Source organism: Marmota marmota, unplaced genomic scaffold, assembly GCF_001458135.2.
Source record: "Marmota marmota marmota unplaced genomic scaffold, marMar, whole genome shotgun sequence".
NCBI classification, from domain to species: Eukaryota; Metazoa; Chordata; class Mammalia; order Rodentia; family Sciuridae; genus Marmota; species Marmota marmota.
Window position 1 is genome coordinate 18,911,808 of NW_025999869.1, and position 27,064 is coordinate 18,938,871.

The 27,064-nt window shown below is 45.2% G+C and overlaps 1 long non-coding RNA gene across 1 annotated transcript; it reads left to right on the forward strand.

Annotated features, from left to right (window-relative positions):
• The first annotated feature begins 48 nt into the window (after positions 1–48).
• LOC107148086 lies at positions 49–9,417 on the forward strand. The gene is made up of 2 exons (XR_001504230.2): positions 49–801; positions 8,556–9,417. It is a non-coding gene; the product is annotated as an uncharacterized LOC107148086 (long non-coding RNA).
• Positions 9,418–27,064: the final 17,647 nt, after the last annotated feature.

Below are 27,064 nucleotides of genomic sequence, written 5' to 3' on the forward strand. Positions count from 1 at the left end.
GCCTCCCCCTCTCGGGCCGCGATGGTGCGTCCCGCTCCTCGGCGCTGCCCCGCCCGCGGGAGCTTTGCTAAAGTCCCGGAGTTGGGGAGTTGGGCGCTAAGTGGTGCGGGCTGGGCGCTGATGGGCGGGGTGCGGGTCCCCGATTTCGGGGGCGCCCGGGACCCCAGCGCCAGCCTTGACAACTGCTGTTGCGGAATGCAGCCGAGACTTTGCGAGCCCCTGGGGAGGGACGTGCAGATAGTGCTGGGGCCCCGCCGGAGTCTCGGCATCTGCAGTCTTCGGGGCTGTGGCTTCCCAGTCGCCCGGGCTCGGTCCCGAAAACTGGCAGACCTACTTTGATCCCGGAGACTCAGTGTTTTCCGCCTTGAAATGGAGCCACAGCTATGCACCATGAGCATCCATCCATGGGCGGGCCCTGGTTTTCTTCCTCTCCGAGACCCTCCTGTTCAGTGTGAAAGCCCTCTGTACACTGTGGAATGATGTGTCTGCCCACCACCTGTCTGTTGTCTCTGATAACCGGCGGGGAGGTGACCCGAGAGACTCTGCAGGACCTTATTCTCAAGCAACTTTAACCCCCGTGGAGTTGGAATGGCTTCCAGTCCCACGTGTGTTTCTGGACGCCCGGCGCACGGTGCCCTTTCCCAAAACCTCTTGTCGGTTTCTGATCCCATTCAGCCGTTCAGCAAGCCGTCGGCGAGCGCCGCCGTATTTCAGACACTGTGCCAGACTCTGGCAGGAAATGAAAGCAGTTCCCTGACGACTGGGAGCTGGAACGTTAAACGCGTAATCGCACTAGACAAGGTAATGTGTGTATCACTGGTGAGGGCTCTGAAGGGGCTGCCTGGGCGCTGTCTCAGCCCTGCAGCGGGAGACTTACTCTGATCCCTGAAGCCTGGGGCGCTTGGTACTTGTCACTTAACTGCTTCCTCCCAGATGCTGAGAAACCGAGAACTCCTGGCTTCCTTCCTCTCTGCCACTTTCACGTGCGCCCTCTGCTTCTCCTGCCCAACCTCTCCACCCCTGGACCAGCATGGTGAGGACTCTTGCTCCCAGTTTTTCCAGCACAGGCTGAGCAATGAGGGTTCAATTTTCTGACATTACAGCTCTGGGCTTGCTTGACATCTGTCGCAAAATCGTCAAGACTTGGGTCTCCTGGGCTCTGGAGTCCACACTGCTCTGGTGACCCTCTATGGCTGATCAAACCTCTCCCTCTCTCTTCCTGGTTGCTGGCTTTGTTTTTGTTCATGTGCTGTTGATCACTCAGATCCCTCCACCCAGAAAGCCCTCTCCTTCTGTTAGTGGAAATATTGTTCATCCTCCCTGTCTAGTTGAAGTGCCACAAAATTCCCTAAAACTCCTCCTCAGGGACTATGGACTTTCTTTGGATTTCTAGCAAAGTAATGATTATCTTTAAATGAATTCCTAGCCCCAGGCAATGTATTAAATGCTTGATGTGCACTCTTAACGCTCTGGGTTACTCTTACTGTTTGTGGTGGTTGATTTTCTTATACCCATTTGCAAATGAGGCTTTGATTAAAGAATGCAGCAGCCAGAATGATACTGTTTGGACAAAGGTTAGATTTTATCATTCCTCAGTTTAAATTCCTCCAGTGGCTTCCAGCCTGTCCCCGGGTTCCCTATACAGAACTATAAGACCCTACAAGCCTGCATATGATTAACCCTTATCCCTCACTCTCTGCGTTGTGCTTCAGTCCTAATCTTCCTTACTGTTCCTCAGAGCTCTGCAAATGCATTCCTGCCTCGCCTCAGGACCCTTGCACTTGTTACCTCTAGAATGCCCACTCTTCTATTTTCTAAATTCTAGCCTCATGTGCTTTTCAAATATATTTTTATTGTGCCAAAATACACACAATGGAAATTTTACCATTTTAACCATTTTAAGTATGCAGTTGAGCAGCATAAGTACATTCACATTGTTGCACAATCATTGCCACTGTCCATCTCCACAACTTTTCCCTCACTCCGGACTTAAATTCTGTGCCCATTAAACACTTAACTCCTCATTCCTCCCTTCCAAACCTCCAAAAACTGCCATTATCCTTTGCTCTATGAATTTGACTATTCTACTTATACTTTGTATAAGTGAAATCATATAATCCTTGTCATTGTGTGTCTGGCTTATTTCATTGATATTTTCAAGGTTAATTTTTGTTGTAGCACGTATGAGAATGTCATTCTTTTTTAAGATTGAATAATATTCCATTACATGTAGATACCACATTTTGTTTAGCCATTCATCCATTGATGGACATTTGGGTTGTTTCCGCCTTTTGGCTATTATGAATAATGTTGCAATGAATAGTCTTCTATCTTTTATACTTCAATAGATACACAGTATTTATAAAATCAGATAATGTTGCAAAATTCTTTTATGTGCCTCTAGAGCAGAGAGCACAGTGCTGTCTAGAGTGATCTTTCATAAACACAAGCTCCCTCCTGCTTGGGCTCACCTATGGCTTCCCTTCACTTTAGACTTGTCTATGAGAAACCTTACTACAGTCTGCAAGATCTAAGCGATCTGACCCAACCTCCAGCTTTTGCCTTTTCTCTTTTCCTTCTAGTTACAGTAGTCTTGCCGTATTCCTCAAACACACCCAGCTGCTGATCACCTTAGGGCCTTTGCAAACTTGCTCTGCCCTTCTCTGAAAATAACTCCCTTCAGACCTTTGCATGGTTCAGGAACCCAATCAGAGGTTCTGCCTCAGAGAGAACTTCCTGACCAGTGGATCTAAAATATCGCCTAGTGCCCCAGTTGTCTCCATTTTCTTGAGTTTTCTTCAGAGCACGTCTCATTTGGGGTCTCCTGCCCTACAATGTGAGCTTCAAGAAAAGCAGGAATTTGGTGCTTTTCTTGTCTTTTATGGTACTCTTATCTCTGTCAGAACAGACTTCTCTTTATTGTGAATCAGAAAACGGGTGCCCGTGCTCTTTCTGGACAGAGGAATTTGCAGAAAGGTTCACCCTCTTCCTGAGCCAACGCAGCCAAGGCACAAAGATTTCAGCTCCTGCCCCTGTTGTCTATACAATGCTGAATTGTGGACCCTCGCAGGCATGGCACACAGTAGGTGCTCAATAATTACTGGTCGAGCGAAATATAGCAATTAAGATCATGACGGGAGATAAAATATTCAGTGTGGGGCTCTCCTTCTCACCCCATCTTGTAGCTCCATAGAGGATTCTGCAGGAAATTGGATTTGAGCTTTTTCTCATGTCTTATAGAGTCACTTGCGGATCAAAGCTGCACACCAGCCCTGTCTGCCCCCAATGGGGACTTGAGCTTGAGAACCCAGCTTTAATCCTAGGACTCTTTGATCACTTTCTACAATGTGGGATGCACCAGGCAGGGATAGGGCTCCTGGGGCTTTATCCTACTCACAGAGACAATACCATTTCCTGGGAAAACTGATCTGCACTGACTGAAATTAAACAAGAAATGTTACTTTCAGACTAAGCCCTCCTACTAGGCCTGTTGTGGCATTAAATGATATAATGTGCATAAAGGGCTTACGGTAGATCCTGGTCAAATGTAAGCATGATTAGCTGTGGGTGCAATAAAAGCTCAGCACCAACAGGAGCTCTGAAAAGGGATAGACAGGATTTCAGCTGAGGGCAAAACCCTCTGCTATGGCCTGCATTTTTCTGATCTCATCTCCTATCCTTTCTTTCTCACTCCAAACCAGCCACAAACACTTCCTGCCCTTGAAGGCACCGTGCTCATTCCAGCCCAAGTCCTTTAGTTAGCTGTTATGTCTGCCAGCTGTTTTTTCCAAGATCCCCCACTCCGACCCCAATAATTGCTAGCTGTCTCTGATCCTTCAGATCCCAGTCAAATGACACCTATTCACAGAGACCTTTTTAAACACACTCTTTCATACTTTATATCTTGCTCTATTTTCTTCACAGTGCATATCCCTCTTTGCCACAGTCTCATTTATTTGCTTATTCACTTGCTTGTTACTGAGCATCTCCAAATAGAATATCAGCCACACTTGGCAGTTTCCTTGAGGGCTGTACCCTGCTATTTCCCTGCATTGTGGAATATTAGTCCCTGAAACATGGAAAGAGATTGATACGTTTTTGATGAATGATGAATCTCTCCTCGCTTTCCCCATCTTCCCATCTTTACTTCCTGTTTTATAAAAATGAGCCATATATTCTATGACTCACTCTTTGGTGTTCCATCTTGTCATCAGTAACAGGAAGATTCAGTCGGAGGAGAAGTGACAGGTGCAGGCCCCCAATCTTCCTAATGAGGATATAAGAACTTTTCCTGCTGAATATCTTCACCTGGACTTTCTTAGGGACCCATGTTGCTGACCCCATTTGTCAAGAACTGTACCCTCAGGCTGGAGTGGCCAAGCTCTGAGCTGAGAGGGTATAAAAGTAGACTGGATCAGAAAGTCAGGCGGGTTGGCCTTTGTGATAGTCTGCTTCTAATACCCCTTAATCTTGGCCAAATCCTTTAGCTGTTCTCAGCTGCAAAATGAGGATGCCTTTAATGAATGATTTCCAGGCTGGTGAGAGACACCAAAAGCAAAACCCAAAAAATCATGGGTGTTGGACTTCTGTATTTCCTACAAGCCCAAAGCCTTCTAGCTCCTCCTCTCTTTGGGGATCACCAAGCTCAACTGACGTGTTCTCAGAGAAGCCTGATCTCCCCAAACAGACTCCATCTTTCAGCTGTCTGACCTCCCAGTCCTGCCTTTCCTTATGGTCAGAATGTTTATGGCTGTGGAGAATTACTTGATATCCATCTCTCCCTCTGGGCTGTAAGCCCCATGAAGACAGAGACCATGGTAGCTTTCAGCATTTTTTTATTCGTTTGTAATAGATTTTACTTTTTAGAGTAATTTTAGGTTCACAGCCAAATTGAGCAGAAGGTACTGAGATTTCCCATACACTCCTGCCCCCAAACATGTACAGCCTCACCTGCTATCAACATCTCTCAACAGAATAGCCTTCTTGTTAAAATTGATGATCTTACATTGATACATCATGATCACCCTAGTATGTAGTCTACATTGGAGTTCACTTTTGGTGTTGGATATTCTATGGATTTGGACCAATGTATAATGAGGTATCCACCATTACAGAATTATAAGGAGTGGTTTCCCAACCCCCAAATCCTCTGTGCTCCCCCTTCTCTGCCTGCTCCCAACCCCTGGCAACCATGGATCTTTTACTGTCTCCATAGGTTTGCTTTTTACCAAAAAAGTGTGTAGTCTTTGCAGACTGGCTTCTTTCACTTAGCAATATGCATTTACAGTTCTTCAATATCTTTTTGAGGCTGGGTAGTTCATTTCCTTTTACGGATGAATAAAATTCTGTTGTCTAGATGGCTCGCAGCTTATCCACTCACTGACTGAAGGCCATGCTGATTGCTTCCAAGTTTTGGCAATTATGAATTAAGGTGCAATAAACATCCACATGCAGGTTTGTGTGTGGACATAAGTTTTTGCCTCCTTTGGGTAAATACCAAGGAGCTCAATTATTGAGTGCGTTTAGTTTTTTGAGAAACAACCAAACTGTCTTCCAAAGTGGAAAATACAAAGTGCCATTTTGCATTTCCATCAGCAAAGAATGAGAATTCCTATTGCCCTACTCCTTGCTGGTACTTGTCTGGGTTCTAGATTTTGACCATTCTAGCAAGTGCAGAGTGACATCTCATTGTTTTGATTTACACTGATGACATATGATATGGAACATCTTTTCACATGTTTATTTCCCTGGGTTTTGGCTCCACAGTATCCCCTCAATGCCTAGCATAGTACCTAGACACAAGGAGGTGCTCAACAAACATTTGGAAAATAAATGAACCAATTAATCAATCAAACATTAAAGCATTCACCTCTCTAAAACCTACATTGAGTAATTTTAGAGTAATTTTAGGTTCACAGCCAAACTGAGCAGAAGGTACTAAGATATCCCATATACTCCTGCCCCCAAACACGTACAGCCTCGCCTGCTATCAACAGCCCTCTTCCTATATTGAGGAAATTCACTAAGGCTATTGTCAGTAATCCAAATTGCTATCTCTACAACTTGGTCCTTTAACAAGGCTCAAGCTTCTAATGTACAGAAAGTGAAGAATTCTGGATCTGAAATTTCCCTACCTATGTCTGGTCAGCCTGAATCAGTCTAGACTTTGCCCCAACTACTAATTTTACTACTACTCTACTAGTACTTATTATTACTTACCAGAGATTAAACCCAAGGGTGCTTAACCACTGAGCCACATCCTGAACCCTTTTTATGTTTTAGAGACAGAGTCTCACTAAGTTGCTGGGACTGGCTTTAAACTTGGGCTCCTCCTGCCTCAGCCTCCTGAGTTGCTAGGATTACAGGCATGTGCCATCACATCCAGTGAGCCTAAATTCTTGTGTATACTCAAAAGTCATCCAAATTCTCTGAGCATCAGGTTTTTCTTGTATGAGTCCACAAAGGTATACATGTAATATCAGGAATTAGAAATATCTAGCTAAACATAGAATATGGTCATATTAAGTAAAGCAGTTGAACCAGATGCTCTCTGAGGTCTTCTTTAAAACTCTGGGACTTGGTCTTACATCATAGGGTGGAAAAAGAGGGACCAGTTATGAAGTACCACTCTGGACCTTCTCCAGTGTCTATATTTAGTGGCATTTTAGCTCCTGGATTGAGTAAGACTAAAGGGGTTGCAGGATGTCTATTTGAAATGACCTCTAGACAGGCCATTGCCTCTCTTTTCCTCTTGGAGTCTACTTTGTCATTTCCACCATGAGATGCCAATAAAACCAACCAATCCTGCCAACGGTAAAGGATCACTGTTGAGTCAAGACAGTGAATGTGGGAGATGCCTCAAGCAGGAGAAGTTTTGAAAGAGCAAACAGAAGGCTACAAATCTCAAACAGAGTAAATATACAAAGTCACTGGGTGGATACATCTCAAACAGACCATCAATCACCAGGGTCAGATGCAAATATTAGGTGTAGAGGGAGCCATCCTCCTGGCACTGCTGTGGAAATATCAGGGCTTGGAAAATGCAAGTGGTTCCTGTTTAATTACTTATGTTTTTGTACAAAGGAAAAAAGATCAGTACAAAACACCAATAGATAGGTGGTAGGATTCAGAGCAAGGGGTTCTTCCTAGGGTACTGAGGCTCTTGAAAGAGTGACTCTGTTTTGTGAGCACCTCTATAAAATAAGGGGGTTGGGTACTCTATAACCCAGGGATCTCAATCTTGGTTGCATATTAGAATCACCTGGGGGATATTTTAAGACTCTAGATGCTCACCCCACATCCAAAACCTATTAGACTCAGTCATCCCAAGTGATTTCTTACAGTAGCCAAATTTAGGAGCATCACTGTTCAGAGGCTTTCATGGTTCCAAAACCGGGCTAAGGTTTCTAAGTCGTAGATCATATGATGCTCCACTAGGTGGCACCTTCCAGCAGTTTCAAGAATGAACTCATAAAGCAGGGCTTGGTGGTCTTTGCTAGGATCCGTAATCCTGATGAGAAGACTGAACTTGTTGTTTAAAAATTCCTAGTAAGTGGTGGAGTTACAGAATATTAAGATTTGTCCTGTTGGGGAACAGGCCAGGAAAGGGGGCAGCTCCATTCCTTACTACTGGGCTCACCCATCCATGCATGCACTCTGGGCTTTCCTCCCCCATCCATCCAGCAGGAATAGCAAGCTCCCCTCAGAAGCCCTCCAGGAGCCCCATTGTTGGAGTGGTGACATCTGCTCTTTATATCTGGCTAGTGCAAAACACCCTGCTTTACCTTGAGGATCTATACTCCATGCCCTGGGAGGTTGACTCCACCCTAAACTGCTGGCTTGGCCAATCAGAGCACTCTATCCCCTTCCACTTCTGTGATTAGTCTAGGGGTGAGCACCTGATTTCCAGAAGACAAACCTGAACCAATGGGGTTCGTCCTGAGGATTTTATGAAGGAAATAGTGGCCTCTTCTAGGTCAGCTTTCTAACAGGATGTGAAGAGTCGGCTGAATGTCTTGCCTTTGCTCTCCTGAAGCTTTTGTTCTTTGCTGCTGCTGCTTCTATATTTTTATTAGTTGTTCACGGATCGATCCTTCCTTCCTTCCTTCCTTCCTTCCTTCCTTCCTTCCTTCCTTCCTTCCTTCCTTCCTTCCTTCCTTCCTTCCTTCCTTCCTTCCTTCCTTTCTCTTTCCTTTCTTGTGCTGAGACTCGAACCCAGAGCCTCACACATGCTAGGCAAAGCGCTTTACCTGGGAGCCACAACCCCAGCCCGTCCACCGGCTTCTTGATGCTCCTTTTTCTTGATGAGCTTAGCCCTTGACAGGACCTAGGAACAGGGAGAAGACCCAGGTCAGGGTTTCTCCCCAGCTCCCTCACTGGGACTATGCCACCGGCTGACTGTGTCTGCCACTAAGGGCCACAGTGCCTGTCACAGTCTCCCTGGGTTCTGATAACTGCCCCTCCCCTTAACCTGCAGTCCTAGGGCATTTCACTCTCCTTGGTGGTCGCCCCTCCCCTCCCAAAGTGTTCTAATAAATTCTTCTCAAATTTTCCAGCATGAGAGTGCCATTCATTTCCTGCCTGAGACCCTAACTCAACCAGGGTGAAGCCCCCAGAGAACAGCCTAACACAGAGGAAAGGGGAGCTGACAGATCACTGGGTCACTACAGCTAACCCCTGATGTCATCCGGGCTTCTAATCCAACTCACCTCCCACATTCAAACAATTACCTAATAATGCTGATTTTATTGCCTAATAAATTTTAAATGTATCCCTTCACCTCTAGGCCTGCTCTGTAGCACATATTTCAGATGCCTGTAAGAATCCCTGATCAGAACACTACATCAAATGACTAAATTCCGTACCTTGCCGAGTACCTCATCCTCATCTATGGGCTGGTCCTTGACCATGACTTGTCTGACTTGGATCAAAAGGATGAATTGGACTACTCAGACTCTCTCAGAAATTGGAAACAAATGACAGAGGAAAGAAGATAGCACTTTAATCTTCCCCCAAACCCTATGAGGCAGGTTCTATTATTATTTCCATTTTCCAAAAGAGGAAACTGAACCATGCCTAGACACTGTGTGCTAAGTTCTTTATGTACATCACCTCACTGACTCTTTTAGTTATTCATTCAACCGATATTTATTAATGCACCTATCATGTGCCAGAAACTATGGGAGATGCTAGGCATTCAGTAGTGGGAAAATGATAAATAACAGTCACAGGGCTTACCATGTGGTAGTGGAAAAGACATTGTAAAAATGAATACAGGAAGGGGCTGGGGATGTGGCTCAAGCGGTAACATGTTCACCTGGCATGCATGGGGTGCTGGGTTCGATCCTCAGCACCACATTAAAAAAAAAAAAGATGTTGTGTCCACCGAAAACTAAAAAATAAATATTAAAAAATTCTCTCTCTCTCTTTTAAAAAAAATGAATACAGGAAAAACAGTTGTCTTAGGTAGGAGGAAGGAGAAAGAGCCTCTTGGCTGTTAGACAAAACACTGGGTTAGAACCCAATGCTGTTGGAATCCTAGTCCAACATTCAGCCAAGTTCCACTATTGTGACTCCCCTAGGTTGTTCTCCTAGGAAGACACTGGATTTGCCAATGATTGTCTGAGCAGTGCTATTTGTACCTGAAGCAGGGCCCTGCCACTTACTGACATGCATGCAAGTACACACATGCATACACACAGAGTAAGAGCTTGGCTGTCACATCTCCTCAGCTACAGAGCTCACCCAGGGGACTGCACCTTGCTTTTATGTAGTAAAACGATTACTCTGTATCAACACAGAGAGATTGCCCCCATTTTTTTCTCCAGAGATGAAGCTGAATGAACAACAACAACAAAAATCCAATTTTTTTTTTTTTTCAAAATCTGAGCAACACTGGGCCTATTTTCCTGTATAGCCATTCAAGTTGGAGCTGAGTGGTAACTGGTCAGTGGGACTGAATGGTTTATCATAGGCCTGTAGATTTTAGAAGTCTCTACTGATATAGTCCATTCTCTCATGACGAAGAGACTCCATAAATTAACAGAGGAAGCTGAATGGGGACTAAAACCCAGTTCTCCTGACTCCCCATCCATGGTAGCATGCAGCCTCCGGAGTAAGTACAAAAGGGACAGGTAGCAAGAGAGGGTTCAGCGTCAAAAGTGGAATTGTTTTCAGCATCACTCAGCTCAACGCCTACATCACACACCCCGTAGTAGATTGCACTGTGACTAATCCACATACAGCAGAGTGACAAATTGGTTCCTGTTTCTTTGGAGTAACAAAAACAACAACAAAAAGTGGGATACTGCCACAGCAGAAAGATTCTGGTTATTACTCTTTCATTCCCTCGTTCGTCAAGCACAAAGTCTGCCGGCTCCTCATTCTAGGCACCCCGGGTTCAAGCCCAAGCATCATTTAAACAGAAGTATCAGAGCAGACAAAACTTAACGCAATGCACTGAGTATTTTATTGCAGTGTTTTCCAGGGGCCATGAGAGCCCAGAGGAAGGGACTTCTGATACTGCTAAGAGTGGCATGGAAGAGGTCACAGGAGGTGATGTTTGGCCGCATCCCGGAGGATGAATAGGAGTTTCCTAAGCAAAAGAAGGAGTATGGAAAAGAATTTCTTAAAGATAAACAATATTCAAGAACAAATTCTTCCTCAGAAACTGACAGATAAACCCGCTCAAAAGAGCTATGGGTAATAAATTTTTTTTCAATGAAAGCAATGTACTGCCTTAGTTAATTGAAAAATCTAAGGAAAGGATGCCTTCAGAGACCACAAGCTCCAGGTGTTCAAAGGGTGTCATTAAAGCCACAGAAACTCCTAATTCTGCTTCTTCCTTATGTTCTTGCCCTCGGGCAGGCTGTTCCCTGCTGATGACAGGGCTGCTCCAGATTTAAATTATCCTTAGGGCTAGCAGTGCCAGGGAAAACTGATTTCTCTTTCCCAGCAATCTCACTAAAAATGCCCAAACCAAGTCTCATTCAATGGGCCTGGGTCACTTGCTTGCCCCTTAGCTCCATCTGAGTACTTAAGACATGAGAGTGGGGAAGAGGGAGCCCTATAGGGAAACTGGAGTCCTGGGTCTAGAAAGGATGGATGGATGGATGGATGTTGGATAGTCAAAACCATCAAATGCCAAAGAGGTGGTGGATTAAGAGCACATCTGGGCCAGAGGTATGTGTGTGTGTGAGGTGGGGGGGTCTCTATATGAGTTGTACATGTATTGTTATTTCTTAGACCAGAAGACAAGTATTCGACTTTCCTAGACTGGCAAAGATTGAGGAAGAAGTAGCAGGAACTGTTATGGTTTGCATGTGAGGTGTCCCCACAAAGCTCTCGTGTGAGACAACACAAGAAGGTTCAGAGGAGAGATGATTGGGTTGTAAGAATCTTAACCCCATCAGTGATTTAGTGCCTTGATAGGGATTAACTGAGTGGTAACTGAAATGGTAGGGTGTGGCTGGAGGAGGTGGAATTGGGCATGGCTTTGGGTACCTATTTATATCTGGCCAGTGGAGTCTCTGCTTTCTCATCATCATGTGAACTGTTTCCCTCTGCCACACTCTTCCGCCATGATGTCCTGCCTCACCTGGAGCCCCAAGGAATGGAGCCTGCTGTCCATGGACTGAGACCTCTGAAACTGTGAGCCCCTAAATAAACTTTTCCTCCCCTAAAATCGTTCTGGTCGGGTCTTTCAATCGCAGCATCGAAAAAGCTGACGAAAACAGGAACTTTTAGAACAAACAACTTATTTTATTGAAGAAGAAATTAAGGCTCATAAAAAGGGAGGGAAGTGACATGTTAGAAGCAAATAACCTGGTAGCTCATAGACCAGGAGGAGCCTTGGTGACCTGAACCCTAGGACTCTCAGGTAGTGAGCAGCCATTCATCTGAGGAAACAAGAAGCCCCAGGAGGAATATGGGCATTTCCAGGAACCCCCTGGGATCACTGTCCCCATGGAAGATGCCACATCCTCCAGGCTCAGTTGCCATACTCTCTACCCCAGTCATGTGCCTGGCATTTGGCCTAGGTGCCATGAAGCATGGCATCAGGCCCCGGGGCCCTAGGAGCTAAATGACTCATAGACACCAGGACCTACTGAGAACAGTTAAGAGTGGGTGACCAGACAGAGCAAGGCAGCAGAGTGGAGGTGGGAAACCAAAGACGGAGCTGGGGCAGAAAAGAGGGAAGGGCTCTGGAGGGAGCAGGAAGGAGGCTCAAGCCGAGAGCACCTTCAATGTCTAGTTTTCCAATCCCTCGATTGGTACATATGTTTTAAATTTTTTATTTTTAGTAATGCAATACATGCATATGGTTATGAAATTAAATAATTCAGTTTATAATAAAAAATACGACTCCCTCTCCCCATGTCCTGGTCCTGAGACTATTAATTTTTAACTGTTTTGTTTTGACCTCAGCTAATGTTTATTGAGTGCACGTGTCGTGTGCCAAGCCCTGTGCTAAGCAATGTGCATTGCTTCCTTGAGGATCCATGAGCTAGGTACCGCTGCCATGTTCGGCTGGGGAAATTTCAGTGATCCATCCAAGGTCACACCACTGACGAGTAACAGAAATGAGATTTCAGCACAAGGAGGTCTGATTCCAGACCCCCGAGTGCTCTTAATCATTACACTCTGGTGGTTTCTGTCAAAGATTTATTACTTCTGCTCCTTGATTTATAAACTCTCAACATTATCTATTGACTTCTTAGTATGACTGATAAGGATTTATCTCACTTAATCCCCCACTTTCTGCCCACCAATTTTATAGACACATGGCAAAGTAGCCTTCTGTTGTGGGTATCTTTGGGGCTTTAAATAATTCATTCAAACCTCAATTCTTTGTTTCTACTCTACAGACACTTATCGATTGGTTGTGTGGGGTCCCCCATGAGTTGGATAGTGGAAAGGACATCGCAAGTTTCCTGGTTATCCTTTCCCATCCACCATAGCACCCAGCTTCGTGCAGTCACACAGTAGGTGCTTGATAAATATCTGTTTGATAGAACAAAGGCGGAGCAACTTGGCACCCAAGGGGAGAGATGACCAGAAATCTCAGGCAGGCGGAAGGCATGGCAATTGCAGTCTGCAATGTCAGCCTGACTTCTTCAGAGACACAGCCTCCCGCTGAGGAGGGAACAAGAAGCTATAAAATGGAAATTGAAGGAGAATCGCTTCAGAGCAGCTGTTAGGAAGCACTTCCCCCAGTGGAGAGAGAGAGCCGGATGTGCAGAATGACCTCGAGGCAAGGTCATTTCTGCTCACACACCGGGGCCTGTCCCTCCAGCTTGCTCAAGAGCCACCAGGGAGCTCACACCATGCAGATCTATGGCCATCTCCCCCCATGTGAGACACTTGGGGTATTGTGCTAGCACAGGTTCCAAAGTGGGCTTTTGAAAGGGGTACCACTTGGATAGGCTTCTCCCTGGGCCCATGTAACTTCTCCCTGGGCCACCTACTGTAAGGTCCCTGGGCACGCTGTTCCGCTGCCTGTACCATCCTTCACCATTTTAGTTCCTGCTCTTCTGGGTAATTCTTACTCATCCTTTGCACCTCAGGTCAGGTGACACTCCTAGGGAAGACTTTCAGAATCTGAGCCCCCACCAAGGTAAGTCATATCCCTTACTAAATGCTAAGTATTTACCCTTTATTGCACTGAGCACAGTTGTAGTTTTACATTTATTAGAGTCATTATTTGCATAAAGCTGACCTCCCCCATTAGACTGTAATCCCCAGGAGAACAGAGACCATCTCTGATTTTGATCACCACTGTGTCCCTAGCACCTAGTACAGTACCCAGCACATGGTAAACATCTGGAATAAAGGAAGAAGTGAATGAATGGGTCTTGGTGAAACCTTTTAATCAAATGATTCATTTATGTGAGGTTTAGTCTCCTCGAATCCCAGAATCTCCCTTGAACCTAGGGAAAAAAAATCTGTGAAGCTTTCCATCCCTGACCTCCAAGTCCAGTCTCCTGAGTCACCTGAAAATGCACTGGTGGGATTCCTGATGACTCACCTGGACTCTGGGGGACACTCCCTGCCCCCAACACACACTCTCCTTCCTCTCCCCTGCTCTTGCCCTCCTCTGTCAAGGTCACCAAGCCTTGTTCATCTTCTACCTGGGTGATTATCAGCTCTGGCTGCAGCTCTCTGACCAGGGAAGCTGTTCAGACACACAGATTTGTGTGTTCCTCATCCAGGGGTTCTGATGGGGGCCGGGAAAGAGCATGTTTAAAAAGATCCTCAGGTGATCCTGATGTGTGGCCCCTCTCTGAATGGATTCTTCCTTCTCCAGTTCCTCCTCCACCTCTTGCTGTGGGGAGAGCCATCTCCTCCCTGATCTCTCAGGCTTCAGGCTTGGCCCCCTTAATCTACTCACCCCCAGGCAGCCTTATCTTTCTAGAATAAAAAAACTAATTGTCATTCTTCCACTTAAAACTTCCCGACACACCCCACTGCCTTCAGGAGAAACCCCAAACTCTCAGACAGCCTCACAAAGCCCCCGTTGGCTTCCCCAGGCCCACCTCCCTGATTGATTTCTGGCCATCTCATTAAAACCTCTGAGTCATTCATCCTCAATGGGCCTGGTCATATTCTTTTCTCCCTCTGGGTCTCTGCACATCTTCTCCCCTAGCCAGTGTTAAAGAAAAAAAAAAAAATTCTGACACTCGTTAAAGCAGTAAAAAAAGACTCTTCTCAGAGCTATTGCCACAGGGCTGTGGTAATAGGGAAGAAAGATCAGACTCAACTCCCAGTACAACAAAGACAGCTGGGGATTTATAGCCAAGGAGCAGAGCGAGAGGTGAATGGATGGAAAATTACTAAGAGAAGATATCAGTATAAGGAAACTCTTGCTAATGGCAGGTCAAGGGCTTAGACATCAAGGATAAGGGAGGAGGGATATGATCAGACAACAAGGGTGACCAGATCTCAAAGGGTGAGGGTGACTTAGCCGGAGCCTTTGCTAAGAGTGGGCTGGGCAGACCAAAGGCAAATGAGGGCCAAGGTGGAGGCCTAGTGGAGGGGAGGGCTCAGAGAGCATGACTAAAGAAGTTTGGTCAAGGACAGAGTCTTTGCTCTCAGGAGCTCCTTCTGCAGCTGACACAGGGGTCCCTGGGACACTCTTCCACCTGGGGCCCTCCACCTGTGGATGTTAGCATTTGTCACATCTTATAGCTGTGATCTATTTACTTGCCTGCATCCCTGCTTGGCTGTGAGCAACTTAAGGGCAGAAGGTGTGTTTTGAAACCCCAGTGCCTAAAGAAGCCTTTGGCTCTCAGCTGATTTGTGACAAATGAATATATATTGATGAACATGGCTACTCCTGGAATGGCTACTCTGTCCTAAAGAAATCAATGATAATGCATCCTCCATCAGTGGTTCTCAGAATTTAGTGTGATCAGAATCACCAGGAGGGCCTGTTAAACACAGATGGCTGGACCCTGCCTCAGGTTTCTGATTCTTGGGCTGGAGCCCAAGAATTTGCCTAACAACAGGTGATGCTTTTGCTGTGGTCTCAGATTGCACAGTGATGATCACTGCCCTGAAGGATTACATCTGATATCATCTCCAAGTGATATGCATCTTAATACTTCTCAAATCCAAAGATGATGAGATTTAAAAGGCAACTTCCAGGTGCGATAGTGAAGCAGATATGATCTCATGTTGTAGGTGACCTCCTTCCTCCTAATATGCCACATTCTGCCTCTCTCATTTGTGACAACAGCTCAAGACTTCTGTCCTTTCTCTGCTCCATTTGCTGTAGGAGGGGCTGCCTCCCAGACCCCTCTGCCAGGCCTGATGCCAGACTATGAGCAGGGACCAGGCAGCTGAGTGGCAAACTAATGCAGGTGACCTGAGGACATGTAGCATCCCATCTCAGACCTAGGGGAGATGGATTTCAGGGCAGAGACAGCCAGACAGGAGTCATGGCTGGAGCAGGCAGGGCAAGACAGAGCTCCCCAAAATTATTCCTCCCAGGCCAGAGGAAGCCAAGGTATAGTCATTTGCAGGGCATGTGGACAGAGCTGGGATGTGCAGGCTGTGGTGGCCACACACAATCACTGGAGACCTTCCGGATATGGCACAGGGTTGAGGATAGAAAGAGAAGAGGGGCATACTAGGAGCCAGGGCAGGGACCAGATCTCTCTGCACTGCCAAGTCCAAGGAGGAGCTCCTTCAGACTCTGAATTTGAACTTGACCCTCCTAGGCCATGAAGAAAGAATATTTGTTGAGCTAGGAAGATAGAACATGTGTTATTTACAGTGTGTTAATTTATAACTTCTGACGATGAGACAGGTGATATGCGGGTCTCGATGTATAATCTTGCTCCCATTTGGCATGAAGGGCAAGGCCTGGACCTTGGGAGGTTTAAACCTGAGGTTCCCAGCTAGTTGTCAGACGGTGGTGGTGGTTGTGGGCAGGGGTGGGATGGGGGTTAGAGGCAGATAAACCTCAGTCCTGCCCCTTCCCTGATGTCTTTCTTTGGGCTAGTTACATCAGCTCTCGAAACCTCAATTTCCTTGTTGGTTAGGTGGAGATGATTGTAGTACCTACACAAAGAGGGTTAGGCCAAAACCTCTGTGCTCTGACTGCATGGGTGTGTATTTACCAAGGGTTATTTATTTGTGATTTCCTGGTTAATATGTTCCTATCTAACATGACTTCCTCTTCCATCAACCCCACCCTTGGCAGGGCTTGCTAAGTTGAAGAAGTTGATCCCCCAAGTCCCTGGTCTTCTCTTTGGTCATTCCTGCCCTATTTGGTCATTCTTCCCATCTGTGGTCTCTCATCTTACAGATCAGGTATCCTGCATTGAAAGGCAGATTCCTGGGTCCCTGGCTCAGAGGTTCTGATTGTCTAGGTTGGCACTGAGCCCAGAAATCTGCATTTTAATGATCTCACCAGACAATTTTCATGTAAGAGACAACGCTTGGAGAAACCCCCTGGCTGAGAAAGCAGCTTGGCTGGCAGAACCAAGAGCAGTTGCTAAGATTTAGATTCCTGTTCAATCTAAAGCATTTTCCTAAGAATCACAGCTGCCCAAGAATGTAATAGCTTCCCTGGGAAGTGGAGACTTCTGCCCATGAAGGTATTTAAACAAATGTTAGGTCAACACAGTGATAAGAGAGGGCTCAAACGTGAGCTAGGAGTGGGACTTCATGACATTGAAGACTGCTGGGATTCCATCTTCTTTTTCCTTGACCCTTCATCTCTCAGAAGATGCTGGCAGTTGTTCATACTGTCCCCATTGTTCCTTCCCCAGGTATATTCTTGATTCAAGTCTCACATGTGACAATGCAATGAATGCTTTTGTGTGCTAGTGGCTGGTGACAAAGAAGGGCGTTTCGGGCTGTGCCACTCAATTGTATCAACAGAAGGGACCCCCTTGACCATTTGGGAAGAGACTCTTGTTTCCCATCCTCTGTGAGCCCCTCTCTCCCGTACATAATTGATAAAAGAACTTGGAAGCAAACGAGGCTGGTTTCAGACTGTGCTCAGGAGAGGATTTGGGGCTGCCACATCTTACAGCAACTGTGCCTAACGCTGCATGTAATCACTGCCATGTGTCTATGTCAAGACTGGAGTACGCTTCAGTGAGGTCCCTGGAAACTCCCCTGTCAGGACCCTCTGGGCTGGAGACAAGTAGACAAGTTAGCACAGTGACAAATCCTGCTGCCCTTCTGTTGTTGGGTGCCCCATGCAGCCAACCAGCCCCACAGGGGACAAGGCGGGAAGGCCCACCCAGCAGCAAAGTTCTTCAGGACTGGAGGGTGGGGTTGCTTCCTAGGCGAGTCTCTCAAGGTGGGGAGCCTCGCCAGTAATTTGTTTTGAGTAGATGTCGTTACTAAGGATCTGAGAAAGTCATTGAAGGGAGAAGGGAAGGTTTTGTTTTTTAATTTGCTTGCTTCTACACCAGTCAACAAAGAGGGCCTCACACAAAGGCCTTTGCTGACCTTAGGGTTGCCCCTCTAGGGCTCTGAACCTTCCCGGGCATCTTCTCACCTATGTTCTAATTGCGAGTGGAAAGCATCCTGTCCCTACAGCTGCCCTTGGTGACCCAACTGCTCTGAGCCAAAAGTGAACATTTCCTTTTTGGACCAACCCCTACCTCCATTCAAGGGCAATGGGTCTGTCTTTTCAGGCACCTGTTGTCTTTGCACCTCGAATGATTTTTAAGATTGGTGGCCACCTATTGAGCATCTACCACATGCCCAAGAGGGCTTAGAAAGCCATATGCCTAACTTCAAATTTTCAGAAGCATAAGATGATTCATTGTATTTGGCAGGTTACAAAAGTGAGGCACAGAGTGATTAGGTCACTTGCCCAGGGCTGTGTGACCTTAATATTGGTTTGGGCTAGAGGGGGTATAGCATAAGGGGTATAGACTCTGGCTCAGAGCCCATGAGAATGAAGCAAGGCCCTGGCTCTTATTGGATATGGGGAGGACTACTGTGACTTCTCCAAGCCTTAGTTTTCCCTCTCTTTAAAATGGAGAGAATAATGTTACCTACTTCTACATATTTATAAATAATAGTCTTGCAAATATGACCCCCATCCTAATCTCCAGAACCCGTGAATATGTCCCCTTATATGGCTTATGAAGACATGATCAGGTTAAGGATCTCCAGGTGGAGAGTATCCTACGTTATCTGGGTGGACTCAACCTCACCGGGAGGGTTCCTGCACAGGGAGGCAGGAGTGCCGGAAGAGAGTTGAAGATACTATACTGCTGGCCCTGGAGCAGGCCAAGGGACCACATGACAAGGGAAAGAGCCATCTCAGAAGCTGGAAAATGCAAGGACGCACTTTCCTCTGGAGTCTCCAGCAGGAAGGCAGCCCTGCTGTCACCTTGATCTTAGCCCAGTAGGACTCATTTTGGACTTCTGGCCTCTAGAGTTATAAACTAATAAATGTGTGATGGTTAATCCACTAAGTCTGTGGTAGTCTGTTACAACAGCAATAGGAAACTAATAAAATATTATTGTGGTTTTTTTTCTCCCCTTAAAACCAGTAAAATGCCAGGCACGTTGGGTTGCTTACATAAAAGTTCACTATAAATGTCGGTTCCTGGTTTTACTGGGAGCTTCTTAATATCTTACCTATCTTTGTATTCCGAACATAGTCTGTTATAGCACTTGGCCCATAGCAGACACTGTCATTATCTGATGGATGAATGATGGCTCCATTCATGAAAAGAAAAAGGGGTTGTTCCCAGGAAACGGTGGGAAGGACTAGAGTTCATGCATATGGAATGAAAGTAAAAACTCTGACAGTGATTAAGGTGGTCCCACCTTTCACTCTGGCTAAGGCGTTGATGGCTCTAGTGAAGACCCTCATGGTTCTCTGCATGGAGGGACACATTAAATAATGAAGAGTCTTTACCCAGGATTTTGTTAGGTATACCCTGGTGCAGAGAAAAGAGCAGCTCAAGGTTTACATTCTCTAAGAAATCTTTCCTTCTCCCTCCTTTTTTGCACTTCAATATGTGCTCGTTGGAACTCTTGGTTGCAGGTTATCAACATCCAACTCAAATGCACTTGAGCCAAAAAGAAAGAAAGAGAAGGGAGGAATAATGAAACAAATGCAAACAATCACCCCAAATTTAAAAACCAAACACAACTATAATTCACTGATTAACCTAACTAAAATAAAATGTAGCTTTAAGTTATCTTCAGGGACTGTGGGATGCAGGCATTTGACTGATGTCACCAGGATCTGTTCTTGCCACCTGTCAGCTTTGTTTTCCCCTCGGTGTTTGTCTGGCTTTCAGGCAGGCTCTGCCCATGTCATAGACCTCGGAAATCACAGGCTCAAATGTGACCAGCTGAACTACCTGAAGGGAAAGAGCATCTCTTTCTCAGTAGTTTTACCAAAAGTCCCGATGGCTTCTGATTGGTTTAACTTGAATCATACACCTGCTTCTGAACCAGTCCCTGTAGCTGGGGAGCTGAAACACACCTGAGCTCGGCTTGGCTCCTGGACTGTGAATAGGGCAGTGGTGCTCCCCAAGGGACATGGAGAAGCTGTTACCAGAGGAGGAATGGGAGGAAAGGCTGGGCTGGCTAAACTACAGAGTTTTCTTTCCCGGGCCACTTAGTCAAGAAGTGGCAGAAACAAACTTAGGACCCAGCCTCCTGAATCCCAAAGAAATCTGATTCTTTATTCACAGAAGCTAGAGAGTGGCAGCTATATCTGCTCTCAAAGCTGCTCCCCTGGGATTTCTTGCAAACATGAGGAGTGTGGGTGCAAGCCTGGCTGAAAAGACAATTCCTACTAACAGGAAAAACCCCGAATCTCAGAACTGGAAGGCTCCCAAGCCTAACTTCTCCTTCCCTTTGCAGAATCTTCTCTGGTGGCTGGCCAGCTGCATATGGGACCTCCTGAGACAGGAAACACACTCCTTTTTTGAAGCAGTCATTTAAAAAATATCTTTGAGGGGCTGGGAATGTGGCTCAAGCGGTAGCGCGCTCGCCTGGCATGCGTGCAGCCCGGGGTTCGATCCTCAGCACCACATACAAACAAAGATGTTGTGTCCGCCTTAACTAAAAAATAAATATTAAAAATTCTCTCTCTCTCTCTCTCTCTCTCTCTCTCCCTCCCTCCCTCCCTCTCTCACTCTCTCTTAAAAAAAATATCTTTGAATATTAAAAACAAACTATTTCTGTTTTAAACCTGAATCTGTCTTTCTGTAGCTTCTCCACACTTGTCCTTAGAGTCTCAGAGGACTGACTAGTCAAACTCCTTTGGAATGGCCCAGAATAGAAGAGCATAGAAACTGGGAGTCAGTCCGAATACCCAAGGCTCCAGAAGCTTCTGTCACAGCCATTCTACTCATGTTTAATGATGTAAATCCAACTCAAATGCAATTTCACCTCCATCTCAGGAGTTCCAGGTTCCACAGAAGCCTGAAAACTTGGGCCACAGCAGAGACTTTGCACATACGGAAATCTGCATGTCTCAGGTAGTAACCACCTGACCGTTATAAACACTCATCACAGGGAAGAATAAAATAACTTTTGAAGCAAAGAGGAAAACACTTTGGATATGTTCTCCTCGCCTTTGTTGACCATCCTGCTCTCTAACACAAAGATTAGCAAGCATTTCTTTATTTTTAAACACCAGATAGTAAATGTTTTATTTTACCTGTGATGTAGTCTCTGTTGCACCTACTCACTTCTTCCTCTGAAGCTCAAATACAGCGATATATGATACCCATTATATATGCATAGCTGTAATAAAATTTTATTTAAAAAAAAAAAAAAGAAACTGGGAGTCAGAACCCGGTTCCAACGTAGGACTTCTAGAAAAAGTGGGGAGAGTGGGATGGAGTGTAAGCATAAGTGTGAAAGTGTTCTGTGTGTCACGGATAACACTGGGGATAATACTAATTATATACCAGACTGTGTCCTAAAGCATTATCTCATTTTATCCTCACCATAAATACTTGAGGTAACTATTATCATTCATGTTATACAGATGAGAAAATTGATGCCAGGAGAGTTGAAGTCACCCCCATCCCAGGTCACACAGCTAATTTAAATGATTCCCAGGTGCGTGTCCTTATCTACATGTCACCTGCAAACAAACAGACAAAAAAGATACGATAATGGGCATTGTTTCAATCCATCGTTTCAGCTGAAGATTCCCTAGATCAGAGTATATTTGGTTCTTCACTCTTCTCTGCAGTTGCCAAGTGGTTCTTGGATTCTGTCTTCAGGGAGAGACACTGAATGTGCCAGAAGCAGCCAAGAGCCATTCTCCCAGTCTAAGGCCCGCTCCTAACCAAATTTCCTGGGGAAAATGAACTCCCAAACATTTCTTCCTTCTTCCCTGATCCTGAGATGAAATAACCCAAGGGAGCTCTCTTCACAGAGGGGAAAATGATACAGAGGACAGTTCATGTTACTTACAAGAACATAAAAAGACCAGGCTTTGTTGACTCAGATAGGGAAATAGATTCCAGAAACACTGTGTCTGCTCTAGGGTAATTATCCTGAAACTGGTTGGCATTTTACTCAGCTCCAAAACTCATAAAGAGGCTTCAAAGAGACAGAGCCTCTGGGGACTGTTTTTATCAAAAGGAACTTTAGAAGAGGTAAAGTCTCTAGATCAAACTCGGCTCTTAATTGAATCAGCAAAAACTGAACCTGTCTTAAAAGAGAGTTTTGTGAAACAGCAGGAAAACATTTTCGATATGTAGATTGGAAAAATATGAAAAGGAGAGAAAGGACCCAGATACCTGGCAGAATATCTCTGCGCTGTTGGCTGGTGGTAGTGAGAGAAGGGAAGTTATTGGAATCGTAAGCCCTTAGCTTGAGAGGAAAAAAAAAAAAAACATGGAGTTTCCATCTGTTCCATCTTTTTCACTTAATTCACTTACATTTAATTCAACTTACCCATTCATTCATTTTCCAGTAAATAACGATTAAGCGCCTGCTACACATCAGGCACTCTGTTGGGGCGCTGGAGATGCAGAAGGGAACACAGCACAGCCCTGCCTTCCAGGAGTTCAAGCTGCCCAAGCCCCCACGTGCCCATCCTAACAGGAAGTGCCTCTTCCTGCCATCTCCCCACCTCCACCCTTCACTTTGGAGTTCCATGGAATCCCACCGGGCTGGGTAGTTTGAATGGCAGAGCCAGCCTTTATACTCTAGCTTATTTCCTTTAGAACAGAATTAATTTGGGATTCAGGAAGCTGGATTCTAGTGCTTTTTCTGCCTCTGGAAAAGACACTTTTACTTAGTTATGGGAGGAAACTGAGCTCAAGGAAGCTTGCTTTCTCTTGCTTCCCTGGCCTCTTAAGTTATATTCAACTCTTGACTCCCCTACATTCACAAGCGGTGTGCCTGTGAGCAAATTGTTTACCCTCTCTGTTCCTCAGTTTCATCATATATAAAATAGATAATGACTTTTTTTTTTAAAGTATGTGAAATGCTTAGAACAGTGCCTGGTATATAATAATTACATTATTTTTATAGTTCCATGAGTCTGGTTTTCATAGTACTGATCACCATTTGTTACTATCTATTTGCGTGATAACTAGATTTATGTTTCCCTCTCTCCCCACACTAGATTATAAATTCTTTAAGGGCTGTTTACCTATTGCTATGTCCCCAGCAGCCCCCCGCCTCCAGTGACTGGCATATAATAGGGGCTCAGTCAATATTTGTTTAATGAGCTAATGAATGGATGGATTTCTCCCCCAACCCATCTCAACTCAGAGGAAAGAAGAATCTGAAGGGATGCCCGAGCATCTGCTCCCGGAGGTTTTTTCAAACAAGCTCCAACAGCTGTTTGTGCTAGAAGCCACCATAAAAAGCATTCTTAAAAGCAAGAGGGAGAGAACAGCAGTAATGGAGAGATCTATGGCTCCGCTGGGATCTGGGATGTATGGCTGCAGCAAGACTCTCGGGAGGGAAGGGGGAAAGGTGGGCAGGTAGAAGCAGGAGCAGAGAAAAGCAAGGCTGAGGCTTTCCAGAGAGAGAGACTCAGTGAGAAAGACACTCAGAGAGGCAGAGACAGACAGCCAGGGCTGCCCCGTGGTTGACAGAGACAAAGATGGAGTGGGAGAAGGAAAGCGGGGAAGACAAGTGTTTGAACTGGCAGCTAATTTCCCAAATCCTTGAGGGGTTTGGAGAGATAGAGAGTAATGCAGGCTTCAGCCTTGGCTGGTTGATTTATGACCAGTGAGAGTTTAGCCACCGTTGAGCTAAGCGCATTAGGCAGCTGTGTGGCCTGGAACTCCTTGCAGCCAGACCTGGGGCTCCCAGGGGCAAATCCCCGCTGCAGAGGCTGACTGCTCTCGTGGGACCCGGACACGGTGGTGGGGAGGACTTGCTCCTTTGTCATTACCTGCCCCACTTCACCTCATTTTAATTGGCAGCCACAGGAGGAGTTTTGACTCAAGACAGGCCCTGTTGACTGGTCTTTCTTCCTCTCTCCCTTCCTCCATTCTGCTCTTCCTCCCTCCCTCCCTCCCTCCCTCCCTTCTTTCCTTCCAGATTTATTAAGCATGCACAGTGTACAGACGACTAGGGATGCAGAGATTAAATAAGACACAATGCTCAACTTTTCAAGAACTCTCAGTGGCATAGCAAAAGAAGAGAAAAGCAGGCAGCAGAGTCATAGGTACAGTATGGCACCATTTATGTCAACTAAATTTTACTTGTGTTTGCTTGTGATACATGTACTTAATAGAGACTGATAAGGGTAAAGTGGGTTAGGCAAAAATAATCTAAATTTTTGACTGAGGTGGCTGGGGGAGGACGTAAGGAGGAAATGAGACCCAGGAAGGGAACCAAGAGGATTTCATCTTTATATAAGCAATGTGTTGCTTATTTTATTTAAAAAGTAGGAGAAATCTCTTTTTCTTTTTTGGAATGGTCATTTTCAGATGGTGGATACTGTTCTTTTAAAGTTTTTCAGAATTTAAGAAAAGGTTCGAGAAATTGGTCGGGATTCAGTGAGACAAGTCACTTATGTTCTTCCACATTTGCCCCAGAAGATAGGAGCAGCAGAGGGGGTCAGGGGGCGCCACTCATCCATTCTCTCCCTCATGCTCGGCCTACCTCCCTGCCCCCTCCTATTCTCAGTAAACAATTCTCCAGGACTGCATCAGATAAGCTACCTTATGCTAAGAAAGACCAAAGAAGGCTCTTTCCAGGAAATATTTTCACCTTTCAGAGGCTTCTGGGAATCAGGAGCATGAGTCGTTCAGGCAGGAAGGAGGTGAGGAATGGGAGATGAGGTGATCAGGCTTCTTTGGCATCTGTGGAAGAAAGGCCCTGGCCTAAGTTTATGGTCACTCCTAAGACACCTGAATTTGTACGCAGGTCATATAATGATATGTGGCATAATACATAATTATATAATGTCTGGCTCCAAACAGCCAGACAGACAGGGATAAGGCTTCTTTGGTGACCTTGGATAAACTGCTGTCTCTCTGGGCTGCAGTTTCCTCCTTGTCTGTCAAATGGGGACAATAATTCTTCCCAAGGTGGTTGTGAAGTTTAAATGAGCCGGCAGAAATCACATGACCAAAAAGACCAGCTCAATGCCCAGCAAACAAACACACACACATTCGCAGCACCGTTTAATCCCTTCTTCCTGGGAATTAGGATTTCCTCAGTGTGACATCTAGGACGTGTCTCCATGAGTGAAACGACTTGCCAGGCCTTCCTAGGTCCTTAAGTTTTTCTCCCATGGAGAAAGCAGTGTTCATTGGGCCTGAACAAGTCCTGGTCCTAGGAGGAAACATGAGTTCCAGGGACACAGACCAGAACTGGCAAGGACATCACTGGTTCCCCAAACCTCATCCACATCTCCTGGAAAAATCAAGCGGGTTCTTGAATCTAAGATCAGAATGCCTAAGATTGTGGCACAGGAGCCTCTTCTTCCAAGGAGGCCCTTCCTCGAATGCAAATTAAAATAATGACATAGCATTTTTCACCCATCAGATGACAAAGAAGAGTTTGATAATGTCAGATGTCGAGGAGGCTGTGGGAAAATGTGTGCTCCCTACTACTGCTGGTGGGTGCAGCCACTTTGGAGGGCAAGCAGGGTTGCATGAGGATCTGTGCTGTGTGGATTTGTACGGAGGCCTGTCTGAGGTTGCTTGTTGCAGGACTGTGTGAGATGGAGAAAAGCTGGGAGCAAACCATGATGTACCAGCATCCTGCAACACCACCCAGTTCAAAAGAACGAAGTGAGTCTCCAAATACTAATTTAGAAAGAGCTCCAAGAATTACTCCAAAATCAACAAAATCAAGCTGCAACATAATACAAACCATGTGGCTTTTATATAACAACAATAACAAACCAATAACAATACAATATGAATATGTATTCATTCTGTGGGTACAGTTATGTCTGTAAATGTGCAGGAAAAGACCTGGACAATACACATGAATCTAAAAACTGGAAGGACTGAAGGATAGTGGGAAATGAATTTTAACTTTTTTTTTACATTTACATGCTACTGTCATGTGTAACTACATTTAGGTAGTTACACATGACAGTAGCATGCATTTTTTTTACACATCTACATAAATGGAGTATAACTTCTCCTTCTTCTGGCTGTACATGATGTAGAAGCACATGTTTGTGTAATAATATATGCACAAAGGGTAATAATGTCCATTTCATTCTACTATCCTTCCTGCCCCCATAATCCTCTCCCTTCACTCCTCTCTGCCTAATGCAAAGTACCTCTATTTTTCCCTAGCCCCACCCTCACCCTTATTGTGAATTAGCATTCACATATCAGAGAAAACATTTGGCCTTTGGTTTCTTGGGATTGGCTTATTTCATTTAGCATGATATTCTCCAGTTCCATCCATTTACCTGCAAATGCCATAATTTCATTTTTCTTTAAGGCTGAGTAATATTCCATTGTGTATATATACCACATCTTCTTCATCCATTCATCTGTTGAAAGGCATCTAGTTTGGTTCTATAGCTTGGCCATTTTGAATTGAGCTGCTATAAACATTGATGTCACTGCATTACTGTAGTATACTGATTCTAAGTCCTTCGGGTATAAACCAAGGAATGGGATAGCTGGGTCAAATGGTGGTTCCATTCCCAGTTTTCTGAGGAATCTCCATACTGCTTTCCATAGTGGTTGCACCAATTTGCAGTCCCACCAGCAATGTATGAGTGTACCTGCTCTACCGCTGAGCCACAACCCCAGCCCGTGTTGTTTGTATTCTTGATAATTGCCATTCTAACTGGAGTGAGATGAAATCTTAGAGTAGTTTTGATATGCTTTTCTCAAATTACTGGAGATGTTGAATATTTTTTTCATATATTTGTTGATTGATATTTTAACTGTATGTATAGCTTTCTTGAGGCATAATTAACATATGGTATATATAGCACATATTTAAAGTATACAATATAATGTATGTTCACATCTGTGAAGCCATCACTACAATAAAAATAAGGAACCTATATATCAGAAGCACCCAAAAGTTCCTCATGTGATTACATTCTGTTCAATGAGATGTAGGGGACTTCTAGAAAGTATTTCCTTGCTCTTACATAGAGACA